Genomic DNA, 13,580 nt, shown 5'->3' on the forward strand with positions numbered 1-13,580 from the left:
GTGGAAATGCAGAAAATGCTACCTGTGAGAACTAGAATGGCTGAATGAACAAAAACTCATACCAAATGATATGTTGATTCCAAGATACTCATTTCAACACCAGAGGTCCTCAGTGATCCCAAGAAAGGAGTGGCATAGGCAGTTCAGGCCAATAAAAGCCAAAAGAAAACAGGAGATTCTGCAGTATGTCACACAAGTAGACTTCAATGAAAGCAATGAAAAGTGGAAAATTTGTTATGCAATAATAGAAGGTAACAAATCTACAAGAGGAAATAATAACTCAGAATATATATTTACACACTGTCCAAGCACTGAACTTTATTAGAAGATTTTGAGGTAGTCCTCAGTGGAATACTAGCTGAAGTACTTATGGAGAAATCATTCAGACAAAATCAACAGGGAAGCATCAAAGTTAATTTCCATGCTGACCAAGTGATTTTCACACACACTAACATAACATGTCAACCAACTTATAAGTAAAACATCTCTCGATAACATACAGAATGTTCTCAGTAAGGATCATGGAATGGGACAGGAAAAAATAAAGCCACAATTTTTAACTGTCGAAAGTAGATTCAGCACACATGCAGATCACATGTAATAAGGATAGATATTGAGGCAGAAATTATGTATATAGCATGGGTATGAATAATTTCTCATCCATAGTTCAATAGTTAAATTATAATTACAGTAAAAAATTCAATTTAGTTAAATAATTAGTGAATGATAAAGTGAATTGTTTTTCATGCCAAATATCAAGATATGAACTGAACATAGGAACACATGAAAATGAAAATATAATCAGAATCCATGGATATAGTGAAGGAAGGCTTAAAAGGATACTGTAACAAACTTTTCTTAACTCAATAGGAAAGATACTGAAGTAGAAAACCTACACTATATCAAAAAAGAACCAGCAAACCAAACCCCAAATTAGTTTGAAGAATGAAATAATCAGGTTGAAGAAAAAGAAACAGAAACAAAATGCAGCAGCATGGGCTGGGAATGTGGATTAGCAGTACAGTGCTTACCTAGCATGCATGAAGCCCTAGGTTTATTCCTCAGTACCACATACACAGAAAAAGCCAGAAGTGGCTCTGTGGCTCAAGTGGTAGAGTGCTAGTCTTGAGCAAAAGAAGCTCAGGGACAGTGTCCAGGCTCTGAGTTCAAGACCCAGAACAGGCAGAAATAAATAAAAATCCAGTAGCAATAATCAATAAAATAAAGAGAAAATTCTACAAAAACAAAAGCTCAGGGACATTTCCCAAGCCCCACGTTTCCAAGACAAGCACAATAGAAAGAAAGATAAGCAAACATAGATGTGACATATATCTCCTATAGCAGAAAAAAGATTAACTCCTTTCCGGTTCATCTTGGCTCTTGATGGTGGACAGCAACCTCAGGCTACAATTATCACACCAGCACTTGAAAAATACTACAAATGATACAGGCAATGACGTTTTCTGAGTCAAGAGGACTCAAATAGACTTCTAGAATTTCTTTATGTTCCTCATAGGCATTTTTCTTTTCCATCCTTTTTTTTTTCTCTTATCTTGTACAGTCATTTATTAGTGATGCTCTCTAGTGCAGATCCAAAGCCAAGGACACGTATGTGCATAACAAAAGTAGATCTTGTTTTGTGCAGATGAAATTGTTCCGTAGGGATCATTGATACTGCGTGCCAACACCTGGATTTGGGGCAATATATCTGGCACAAAATAATGATACGGTGCCTAGCTTGAAACAGTAACTACATGCCTATACAAAGAGAGAGAGAAGTGACAGACAGCCCGATAGAGAAAGAGACATGGAATGTGTGTGAGCATGTGCACCTATGTGTTATGGTTTGAAATCAGGAGTCTGAATTCATTGTCCTCAAGGTTTTTTGCTGAAGGTTAGCACTCTGTCACATGAGACACAGCTACTGTTCCAAATTTTGAGTGATTAATTGGTGATAAAATACTTATGTATTTTCATGCCTGGGCTGGCTTCACACCTCAATCTTCTGCTACCAGCTTCCTGAGTAGTTAAATTTACAGCCGTAAACCACTAGAGTGGAAGAAGAATTTTATCACTGTCCTCAAAATATAAGAGTTACCAAAGAAATCTTCTCAGACCAGTGGGCTGTGGGGTAGGAAATGTGTTTGAAGCCTTTTAGTTACGAACTTTTGTCACTGACGCAGGTTGTTTGTCATAACATCACTTCATCATCCACCATGACAACTGGGATTGTGGAGATTCAGGGATGTGGACATAAATTGAAGAGCTTACCAGACATGGAAAGGAGAAGCGATGTGAAAGGAAATCAGAGTCCTATCTGAGTAACATGCAGGAAATTACTCAAAAACAGTTACAGGATAAAATAACTAAACTGAGCTCTTTCTGGTGCACTAGGGATGGGAGGTCAGCTTAGAGAAGACAGACAGCATTCGTGTGTGCATATAGAGTTCCCTCTGCTGTTGCACATCCTGAGAACGAAACAGGAAATAGAAATACAACATGTTACTTACAGCATGTTCTCTTTGTAGTTGGAAGCATCGCTGTTACTGTGATCTGTTCCCAAGTTGTAGAGAGGGAAAAACCCAGCAATCATCATATCGCCATCCATGACTGCTCGCTGATTCATCTTGGAAAAGCAGCTAGTGCCAGCCAAGGACCTGTCAAGGAGGAGAAGGTGGAGAAAAAGGAACTTTAAAATGAGAGGGCACATCCATGAATCATCTGCCAACCTGAAATTCTCTCTGGAAGTGAGGCCCACAGTGTCTGGTATGTATATTCTTATATTTGTATAGGTGTACATGTACTTTTTACTGACAGCTATATACACTGTTGTCCATCTTTCATTGTAGTATCTTGTGAATCCCCAGGAACAATGTGTAAAGTACTTTCTTGGGGCTCTGCATCTGAGGCCTTGCATCCAAGAAAAAAATATTTTTTGGAAAACATGTTTGCCATTCTCGTCCTTCATCGCAGGTACAATGATTTCCTCTAAGGTCACAGATAGAGAGGCTTGGGATGAAGTTATTTTTGATATATTTATTCTACATCTGTGCCCAGAAACTTTTTGCATGAAAGCTGTTTGGGATGAGACAACTGGATTGCATTAGATGGTGCATGGAAATGGCCAGAATACAATCTGCACCAATGAGATATCAACCAAAGTTATTAGTACATTGTATCCACAGGGTCCGTTCACACACCCAATGTCCATTACAGCCATCAGATATTACTAGTTGATTCAAGCAGGTTTCAGCAAGAATTCTATGTGCACAGCCCTCCACAAATGCACCCTGTTACTATTGCCCAAGGAAGCAGCAATGCTGCCATTTCTCTTCAAAAAGTCAAGGCCAATACCAAAATTGAGTTGTCCATTTCCATCTTGAACTTTTGCCTTCAAGCAGGTCATTTTTACTAAACTGTCTAATGTAGAAAAGTTTACTGTCCTGATACACTTCTCTGAGAACATAGAGTAATTGATGAAATTCTTCTTAATTCTATGTTTTCCTCTTCTCAAAATATATTAGACCCAAATTCAATGGAGAGAGTTTTATCACCATGGAGAAGACAGGTACATCAGGGCATTGAACACACTCTGTGCATACCTGCAGTGATGGATGTACATTATGTTACAATCACCCATAACCATGCTGTGGCTATCATGAAGACATGAAGGACTTAACAGTACAAGTAATTTTTAAATGAAGAATGTTAAAAAAAAGCCTTTCTAATGAGATTGATACTGGTCTATTATACCTGTATATTCATTGCATTATACAGGATTTTGTCACTGAATTTGAAAATTCTTGGTGGCATATGTACAGAGGTCTTATTGACATGTGTACATGTATGCATGCAATGGGCCTCAGCCTCACATGGCTGTGATTAATACCATAAATATTTTTATAGTTTCTTGTGGAATATACATACAGATTTCCATAATGGATGAAATTAAATTCCCATGATTCGTGTGTAAGTGTGCTCGTTCTCTTCATTCTTGGCAGCATTTGTTACTAGATAGTAAGCTAGACATTGTCACTGGAGTGACATAAAATTCAGTGTCATTTGGCTTTGCATTTTCCTTATCCCAAAGATGTTTAGTATATTTTTGTATACTTTTGTGAGCCATCTATACTTTTGGTTTTGAGAAATCTTTAAATTTATTTTCCCATTATTCAGTTGTCCAGTTTATTCCTTAGGAGTTTAGGTTTCTGTGCTTTCACCATATTCTGGTTATTAATCCCTTATCATATGTTTAATATGCAAAATCTCTAGGCCATATATTGTCTGTTGGCTCTTTACTTCATGTGCCAAAGGTTTTAATTTGATATAATCCCCTTTGCCAATTCTTGCTTTTATTTGCTGCCTGTACAAAAATTTTGTTGTTGTTGTTCTTTGTGCTGTAGTCCTTTATCTTAAGCTTTAGCTCTTTAATATTTTGGGGCTTGAAAAACAAGGTAAAAGAAAACCCCAAGGTCATTTGCACCTTAAGTCTTCCTGGACATAGTATTTAGGAGAAGATGGGTGCAAGTATGATCACAGAGAATGAAACTCTGTGAGTGGAGCCATTCAATGAGCACATTCCTTGGGAACCTGTGTCCTCATGTGGGACCTTTGCAGCCAGAAGGATTGTAGCCTACTCATAAACAAGAAGCCATTGCTTCCAGGACTTCAGTGGATGAATAGACCAAGAAAATGTAGCATATGTATGCAATGGAATTCTACACTTCCATCACAAAGAAAGATATTGTACCATTTGGGAGGAAATGGGAGGACTTGGAAAAATAGATATTAAGCAAAGTAAGCCAGACCCAAATCAAGATCTACTCTTATGCACATTCGTGCCATTTGATCTGCACTAGAGAGCATCACTAATAAATGACTGTACAAGATAAGAGAGAAAAAAAGGATGGAAAAGAAAAATGGCTTTGTGGAATTTCAAGAAATTCTACAAGTCTATTTGAGTCCTCTTGCCTCAGAACATGTCATTGCCAGTATCATTTGTAATATTTTTCAAGTGCTGGTGTGATAATTGTAGCCTGAGGTTGCTATCCACCATCAAGAGCCAATATGGACCGGATAGGAATTAATCTTTTTCCTGCTATATGTCACATCTACGTTTGCTTATATTTCTTTCTATCGTGCTTGTCTTGGGAACTTGGGGCTTGGGAAATGTCCCTGAGCTTTTGTTTTTGTAGAATTTCCTCTTTATTTTATTGATTATTGCTACTGGATTTTTATTTATTTTTACCAGTTCTGGGTCTTGAACTCAGAGCCTGGACACTGTCCCTGAGCTTCTTTTGCTCAAGACTAGCACTCTACCACTTGAGCCACAGAGCCACTTCTGGCTTTTTCTGTGTATGTGGTACTGAGGAATCAAACCTAGGGCTTCATGCATGCTAGGTAAGCACTCTACTGCTAAGCCACATTCCCAGCCCATGCTGCTGTGTTTTGATTCATTTTTTTTTTCTTCAACCTGATTATTTCATTCTTTCTACTAATTTGGGGTTTGTTTTCCTGGTTCTTTTAGATATAGTGTAGGTTTTCTAGTTCAGTATCTTTCCTATTGAGTTAAGAAAAGGTTGTTACAGTATCCTTTTAAGCCTTCCTTTACTATATCCATGGATTCTGATAATATTTTCATTTTCATTTGTTCCAAGGTTCAGTTCATATCTTGAAATTTGGCATGAAAAGCAATTCACTTTATCATTCACTAATTATTTAACTAAATTGATTTTTTTACTGTAATTATAATGTAACTATTGAATTACGGTTGAGAAATTATTCATACCTATGCTATATACATAATTTCTGCCTCAATATCTATCCTTATTACATGTGATCTGCATGTGTGCTCTATCTACTTTCAACAGTTAAAAATTGTGGCTTTTTTTTTCCTATCCCATTCCATTATCCCTACTGAAAACATTCTGTATGTTATCGAGAGAAGTTTTACTTATAAGTTGGTTGACATATTATGTTAGTGTGTGTGAAAATCACTTGGTCAGCATGGAAACTATGTTTGATGCTTCCCTGTTGATTTTGTCTGAATGATTTCTCCATAAGTACTTCAGCTAGTATTCTACTGAGGACTACCTCAAAGTCTTCTAATAAAGTTCAGTGCTTGGACAGTGTGTAAATATATATTCTGCGTTACTATTTCCTCTTATAGATTTGATACCTTCTATCATTGCATAACAAGTTTTGCACTTTTCTTCTCCTTAGAAAACATAACTAACATGATAAGCTTCCATTGTGAAATTTCACACGTACTAATACTTTTCTTGACCCATTTTATCCTTCATTTGGATTGCCATCTTGCCTCCATGCTTTTTTGAATAATGAGGTGTTGATTTCATATGAATTTCTTCAGAATGTGTGTGTACACACACATATGCACATGCGTGCCCGCACAAACTCACACACACACACACACACACCCTCACACTCACAGACATGGCAGGAAGAAACAAAGGTACTTTCATCCTCTATCGTCCCCTATGTTCCCTTCTTTCCAGTTTCTTAATCTAAATATGTTCAAAAGATAGTAGTAATCACTACATTTTATGATGTTGGTCTTGGAACTTGAATTTCAATGTAAAGCTTACATACAATTCTCTCCTCATCACCCATGTTTTAGGTGCCTCTCTCCATAAAAAGGTACTCAAGGCTCGATGCATCCCTTTTTTTTGTTATATAAATAAAAATAAAATTCCAATTTTTGCCAGATCTGGGACTTGAACTCAGGGCCTGCACACTGTCCCTGTGCTTCTTTTGTTCACGAATGGCACTCTACCACATGTGCCACTTCTGGCTTTTCCTGTGTATGTGGTATTGAGGAATCAAACCCAGGGCTTCATGCATCTTAGGCATGCCCTCTACCCCTAAGCCACATTCCCAGGAATAAGACATTATGTTGGAGATGAACTGCACAACTTGGGAAGGAAGGCTAAGGGGGAGGGAAAGTGGAAGAGAAATGAGAGAAGGGGTAACAAATTTGACAGGAAATTTACTCATGACCTTACATATTTAACTGTAACTACTTTGTACATTACCTTTAAAATAAAATAAAATTTAAAAATAAAATAAAATAAAAATAAGATTCCCTCATCTGATATTTGAGCTCTTGTTCTGGTTGATATTGCAGGAAGAGCTGTTCAATATATTGGGTATGTGAGCAGAGCTTCCTATAGAATCTTGCTTTAATTACAGTATGCTTCTGAAATATGCTCTTCAATTGAAGAATTTTTGGTTAGCCTGACCTGCCACATAACCACATGACATAAACTCTGACTTAAAACACAAACGTTTTTTCACACAGGTGGAGCTCGTTACTCCAAGATAAAGACAACAGAATGTTTGGTTTCTCTGGTAATTATATAGGACTCTAGACATTACACACTGAGGCCAAAGGCATATTTGCATAAGAATGTTTAACAATGGAATAATAGCTATGTGTAGATGATCATATAAAATAATACTCTATGCAATGAACTCCAAGAAAAGGAGACAAGAGACATTTTTAGTTGTTATTGTTGCTGTTTTCATTTTCTTTTCCTTTATTCTTGTTTGGTTGTATGGGGGTGAGATTGAGTTTACAAAAAAATTCAAAGAAGGTTGATGAAGTACAACAATGCTACTTACTAAATACTATGTGGAAAATGAACTGTTATATCTTGTGGGTGGGGACAGGAGGGAAAAATAATGAGAGAATCACAGAAGAGAAGACATGGTTAAAAAGAATTGTACTCATTATTCATTACCTGAAGCAGGTGACTGTAATCCCTCTCGGTATCAAAACCACGATAAAATTAAAAAATCATAAAATAAAAGAAAAATCATTTAGCTGCTGTGCAAATATATATATATATATATATATATATATTTTTTTATTTAGTGTCTCATGAAAGCCTATTCCAGTTGTAATGGACAAGAGGATTTTGCAGTGGTGCCTGAGGTAGCAAGGAATAAAACTCTGGTTATTGGTACAAGTAAGTTTCTGAATCTCATTCATAGCAAATTACCTTCATATCCTTATATAATCTTATATGCAAGCTTAATACAGTACAAACATCTTCTATCCCAATTGAGGGTAATTTTTTTTAACATATTCCTTGGCAGAGAAGCAAAGTTTCAGTCCAGCAAAATAATAAGTTTTGAAATAATTTGAAATTTCTGGGCTCATTACACAGGTTTACCTTCAAGATCTACCAGTGTGTTTTGGCCTTGACTGTTGCTATTGAAAAGATCAATAAAACTCCTGATCTCTTATGTAACTTGACTCTGGGATTTAATACCTCTAATGCTGAATTTAGGTTCTCAACAACATTTAAAAATCCCTTCATTACAATTTTTTATTTATTTAATTATTTATTAAATTTTATTGACAAGTTGTTGTGCAAAAGGGGAAGAGTTACATAATGGGGCAGTGTGAACATTTCTTGTGATATCTTACAGTTTAGAAGTTGTTTAATTTTAGATACATAATGTAAGGTCGCTGTCCCAAACCTGTGGAAATACCATTTGACAAGAAGATATTGTTTCACAGAATTGGTCTCTAATGTCCCCCCACCCCCACCTTAACAGTCATATTTCAAGGAGACCATGCCCCTTTGTTCTCTGTGTTCTAGGCTTGTCTCAGTCAACATTATTTGTTCAAGTTCTAAGCATTTCCCTGCGAATACCAATATTTTATCATTTCTAATCACTATGTAGTATTCAATTGTGTATAGGTACCACATTTTTTAGATCCATTCATCTGTAGAGGGGCATCTGGGTTGTTTCCATATTTTGGCTACTGTGACTTGTGCAGCGATAAACATGGATGTGCAGATGTCTTTTTGATATCCTGAGATCTGTTGTTCAGGATAGATGCCTAGGAGTGGTACGGATGTGTCATAGGGTAGGTCTATGTTGAGCTTTTGAGGAACCTCCATACTGTTCTCCAAAGTGGTTGTACTAATTTGCACTTCCACCAAAAATGGAGAAGGGTTCCTCTTTCCCTGCATCCCCTCCAGCATTTGTTGTTGCCTGAGTTCAGAGTATAGGCCATTCTAACTGGAGTGTGGTGGTAGCTCAGGGCTGTTTTTATTCACATTTCCTCATTGCCCGGGATGTTGAACATTTGCTCATATGTTTCTTTGCCATTTTTATCTCTTCTCCTGTGAAGTCTCTCTTTAGCTCCTTTGCCCATTTAATAATTAGTTTACTGGGCTTGGAGGGGGTTAGTTTTTTGAGTTCTCTGTAGATGACAGATATTAGGCCTTTTTCTGTTGCTGTGTTGGTGAAGAAGTTTTCCCATACGTTTGGCTGCCTTTCTAGTTTGGTGGCTATGTCTTTAGCTGTGCAGAAACTGTTTTTGTAGTAGTCCCATTTGTTGAGGCTCTCCCCTATATGTTATGCCCCTGGGACTATATTCAGGAAGATCCGTCCTGTGCCTATAAGTTCTGGCATCTTTCCTATTCTGTCCTTCAGTAGTTTCAGAGATTCTGGTCTGATGTTGAGGTCCTTGATCCATTTTGAGTTGATCTTGGTGCATGGTGATAGGCTAGGGTCTACTTTGAGTTTTCTACATGTGGCTGCATAGTTTTCCCAGCACCAGGAGTTGAAGAGGCTATGTTTTTCCCATCGAATGTCTTTAACTCCTTTGTCTAATATCAGCTGATTGTAAGAATGTGGCTTTATTTCTGGGTATTCTATTCTTTCAATTGGTCTTCAGGTCTGTTTTTATACTAATACCAGGCTGTTTTTGTTATGATGGCTCTATAATAGAGCTTGAAATCTGGTATTGTGATACCTCCTGCACTGCTTCTTTTGCCTAGAAATGTTTTGGCTATTCTAGGTCTTTTGCTGTTCCATATGCATTTATGGGTTGATTTCTCTATTCTAGTGAAGAACGTAGCTGGGATATTGATGATTATTGCATTGAATTTGTATAACATTTTGGGCAGTATGGCCATTTTCACTATATTGATTCTGCCTACCCATGATCATGGGAGCTCTTTCCATCTCTTTGTGCCCTCTTTGATTTCCCTTTTTAGATTTTTTAGTTCTCATTAAATAGGTCATTCATGTCTTTTGTTAGGTTAATCCCTAGGTAACTTATTCTTTTTATCTATTGTAAATGCTATTATTTCCATAATTTCCTTTTCTGCTTGTGCATTGCTGGTGTACACAAAAGCTGCTGATCTTTGTGGGTTGATTTTGTATCCTACTACTTTGCCAGGATGGTTTATTAGGTGTAGGAATTTGGAGACTGATTTTTTTGGTCCTTCAGATATAAGATCATGTCATATGTGAGTAGGGATAGTTTGATTTCTTCTTTGCCCATGTGGATCCCTTTGGTGTCCTCCTCTTGACTTATTGCTATAGCTAGGGATTCCAGAAGTATATTGAATAGAAGCGGGGAGAGTGGGCGTCATTGTCTTGTTCCTGAGTTCAGGGGAAATGGTTTTAGTTTCTCCCTATTTGATATGATATTAGCAGTTGGTCTGATATATGTGGCTTTTATTGTTTTAAAGAATGTTCCCTCTATTCCTGTTCTTTCCAGGGCTTTTAATATGTATGGGTGTTGTATTTTGTCAAGGGCTTTTTTGGGCATTGGCTGAGATGATGATGTGGTTCTTTGTCTTAGCTCTGTTGTGGTGAATTACGTTTATTGATTTGTGGATGTTGAACCATCCATGGGTCTGTGAGATGAAGCCTACTTGATCATGATGTATGATTTTCTGGATCAGTTTCTGGATCCTGTTAGCTAATACTTTGCTGATTTGAGTTTTTATTAGCTCTGTCTCTCTCATTTTTTAGGGAAATGGAATCACACATGTGAAGGTGAGAGACAAGACGGAATGTCAGGGAATTTGAATACTCCTTCATGGCATGCTGCAAAGGAGGAGGCAGAAGAGTTGAGGAGCTAAGACTATGTAGCTCCTACACATTCACAAGTGCCCAGTGCAGGGTTGGAGCTTATTAGGATGCTTGTAATTTTGCTTCCCCCTTGTGGTTAAAAAGTTATCAGAGCTTTTTGAAAGTTCCTCTAATAAATTATACAGTGGCCTTTTAATATCTGGCAGTAAGGCTTTTTTAGAATGTCTGCTCAGGAGCAGAGAGCCCTGATTTGGAATGCCAAATCTCTAGGCTAAAAATAAATCTGGGTTCTAAGAAATTAAGGTGTGTGTGTGTGTGTGTGTGTGTGTGTGTGTGTGTGTGTGTGTGTGAAATAGAGAACTCTGAATGTCAACAATATATGGTGAATAGATCCTGGAATTGGAATTGCTGATATATTCTATTCTTTTTCAATGTTTTAAATAAAGGATGAATCTAAACAGATGACTTATCCATCCATATGGTTGGCTTTTCTTTTCTTTTTTTTTTGTATTTTTCATTTAGGCTTGTTTTATTTAAGTTTAATGTTAATTCCATGCTGTGTTTCAGTAAGAACGATACAGATTCTGTATCTGTGGCTCCAGTCAGATATCCAGTAGTACAAATTAGCTTCAAGTTACACATACTGAACAAAAGAGGTTGAGCTAGCAAAGGAGAGGGAGAGAAGGGAGGGGAGGAGGAAGCAAGAAGGGAGGGCAGGAGAGAGGGAAGGAGAAGAAACAAAGAACTGAACACGCATGCAGGCTTCTCCATATCACCTTCAATGCTAACCTGCTTCAGAGAGAGAGAAAAAGTAGGCAAGAATGAGCAGCCACGGATTGGTGAACTGTTACCAGCACTCACTTTTCAGCCAACACCTCAGCAGAGTTTGAAACACTTTTTACAGCAAAACCATTGCAACAAACTCCCCCCACAGACAATCTTTAACCACTTCAAGTTAACACCCAATTAAATTTAAACATTGGTATAAAATTTGATTTAAATAATTAGAAAAAGGAAAAATGATTCACATATGGCTCTTTAGTGTGATCAATCTCTTTTTTAAGATGCATCACCTAGGAGTCTAATGGCTTTCAATTGTAATTTCCCTTTCTAATGATCTTGCCACTTCTGGCATGGAGACAATACAGTAATGCTGAAAAAGCCTCTACACAGTCCTGTTAGTGTCTTAAAGAACCTAAAAGCTGGGACCAGTAAAATCCACAGAAATTCACTCTTGCCTTTAAGAACTTTTGAAAACTGTTTAAAAAAAAACAACAGGGCAGGAACCTAAATTCTGAGACCAAATGTGAAAGTCAGATTTTGTGGTTCTCAGTGACAATGGGGACTTTTCCAAGGGAAGGGGTGGGGAGGACTGGGGTAGTCAGAGATGGTTTCTCTTGTTGGCTTTTCTGTCTCACTGATTTTCATCTTCCACATCCTGCAGCGATTCCTTATTCTGCTCTTCACCATCGCCCTGCATGTCTGAAGTCCATAGTGTCAGATTATCACTTAACAACTGCATGATAAGTGGAGAGTCCATATAGCTTTCTTCACTCAGAGTATCCAGATCTGCAATTGCATCATCAAAAGCTGCTTTTGCCAACCAGCAGGCCCTGGCAGGAGAATTAAGAATTTCATAGTAGAATACGGAAAAGTTGAGAGCAAGACCTAAACGAATTGGATGCGTTGGTGGAAGTTCTGTCATTGCAATATCACTAGCAGCTTTATAAGCCACTAGGCTGTTTTCCACAGCCTCCTTCCTGTCATTTCCTGTGGCAAATTCAGCCAGATACCTGTGGTAGTCCCCTTTCATTTTATAATAGAAAACATTGGACTCGCCAGTGTTAGCTGCTGGAATGAGGTGTTTGTCCAGTACATCCAGAATGTCACAACAGATTAACTTTACTTCGGTCTCAACCATTTGCTGATATTCCTGAATCATTTGTAGTTTGTTTTCTCCTCCCTTGTTTTCTTCTTTCTGTTCAATGCTGCTAATTATTCTCCAGGAGGCTCTTCTAGCTCCAATCACATTTTTATACGTAACAGATAGGAGATTTCTTTCTTCAACTGTCAGCTCCACATCCATTCCTGCTACTTTCTTCATTGACTCCACCATTTCGTCGTATTGCTCAGCCTGCTCGGCAGCTTTGCCTGGTACACCAGAGCTTCCCGATCATCCATAGCGGCAGCGGCTCTGGCAGGGTCTGTGGGAAGGATGGAAGTGGATAACGTCTCCCACTCTCTCTCCCTCTCGCTCTGCGTCCAGGCAGCAAAAATGGCGGCACCTCCATCCCTGGTTAGCTTTTCAATATTCTCTTTTGGAGAAATTCCAAAATAAAAAATTAGGATGAAATCAGTTGGTTCTTTTTGCTTCATGTTTGTACTTCCTGTTAGTTATTATTGGTTGACTCTGCTTTTTCTTTCCAAACTCTGGAGTAGGGTTGGAATACTAGGGTCTAAGAAGCCTGAATTCTGCCTCTAACACAGAGAAAGAAGCACAGCTCCACAAGGCCACTGGAGAGTCTGACTTACAGTCTGTGCTTCCTGCTCCTTCAGCTTTGAGGTTGCTATAGGGCCAGATCTGAAGATTGCACCATTTGTTTATTTCATTTATTTATAGTGATTGATTCTTAGGGACACGTGGACTTTACGTTTTTACCCAACCATATTTTTCCAATATTTCCTGAGGGATAAAACTTAAATTAAAAAAGAAAATA

General features: G+C 37.8%; 1 pseudogene; it reads right to left on the reverse strand.

The window, feature by feature from the left end:
• Window positions 1-11,966: 11,966 nt before the first annotated feature.
• LOC125345598 lies at window positions 11,967-13,044 on the reverse strand (annotated as a pseudogene).
• Window positions 13,045-13,580: the final 536 nt, after the last annotated feature.

The sequence above is a fragment of the Perognathus longimembris genome, unplaced genomic scaffold (assembly GCF_023159225.1).
Source record: "Perognathus longimembris pacificus isolate PPM17 unplaced genomic scaffold, ASM2315922v1 HiC_scaffold_5932, whole genome shotgun sequence".
Classification (NCBI taxonomy): domain Eukaryota; kingdom Metazoa; phylum Chordata; class Mammalia; order Rodentia; family Heteromyidae; genus Perognathus; species Perognathus longimembris.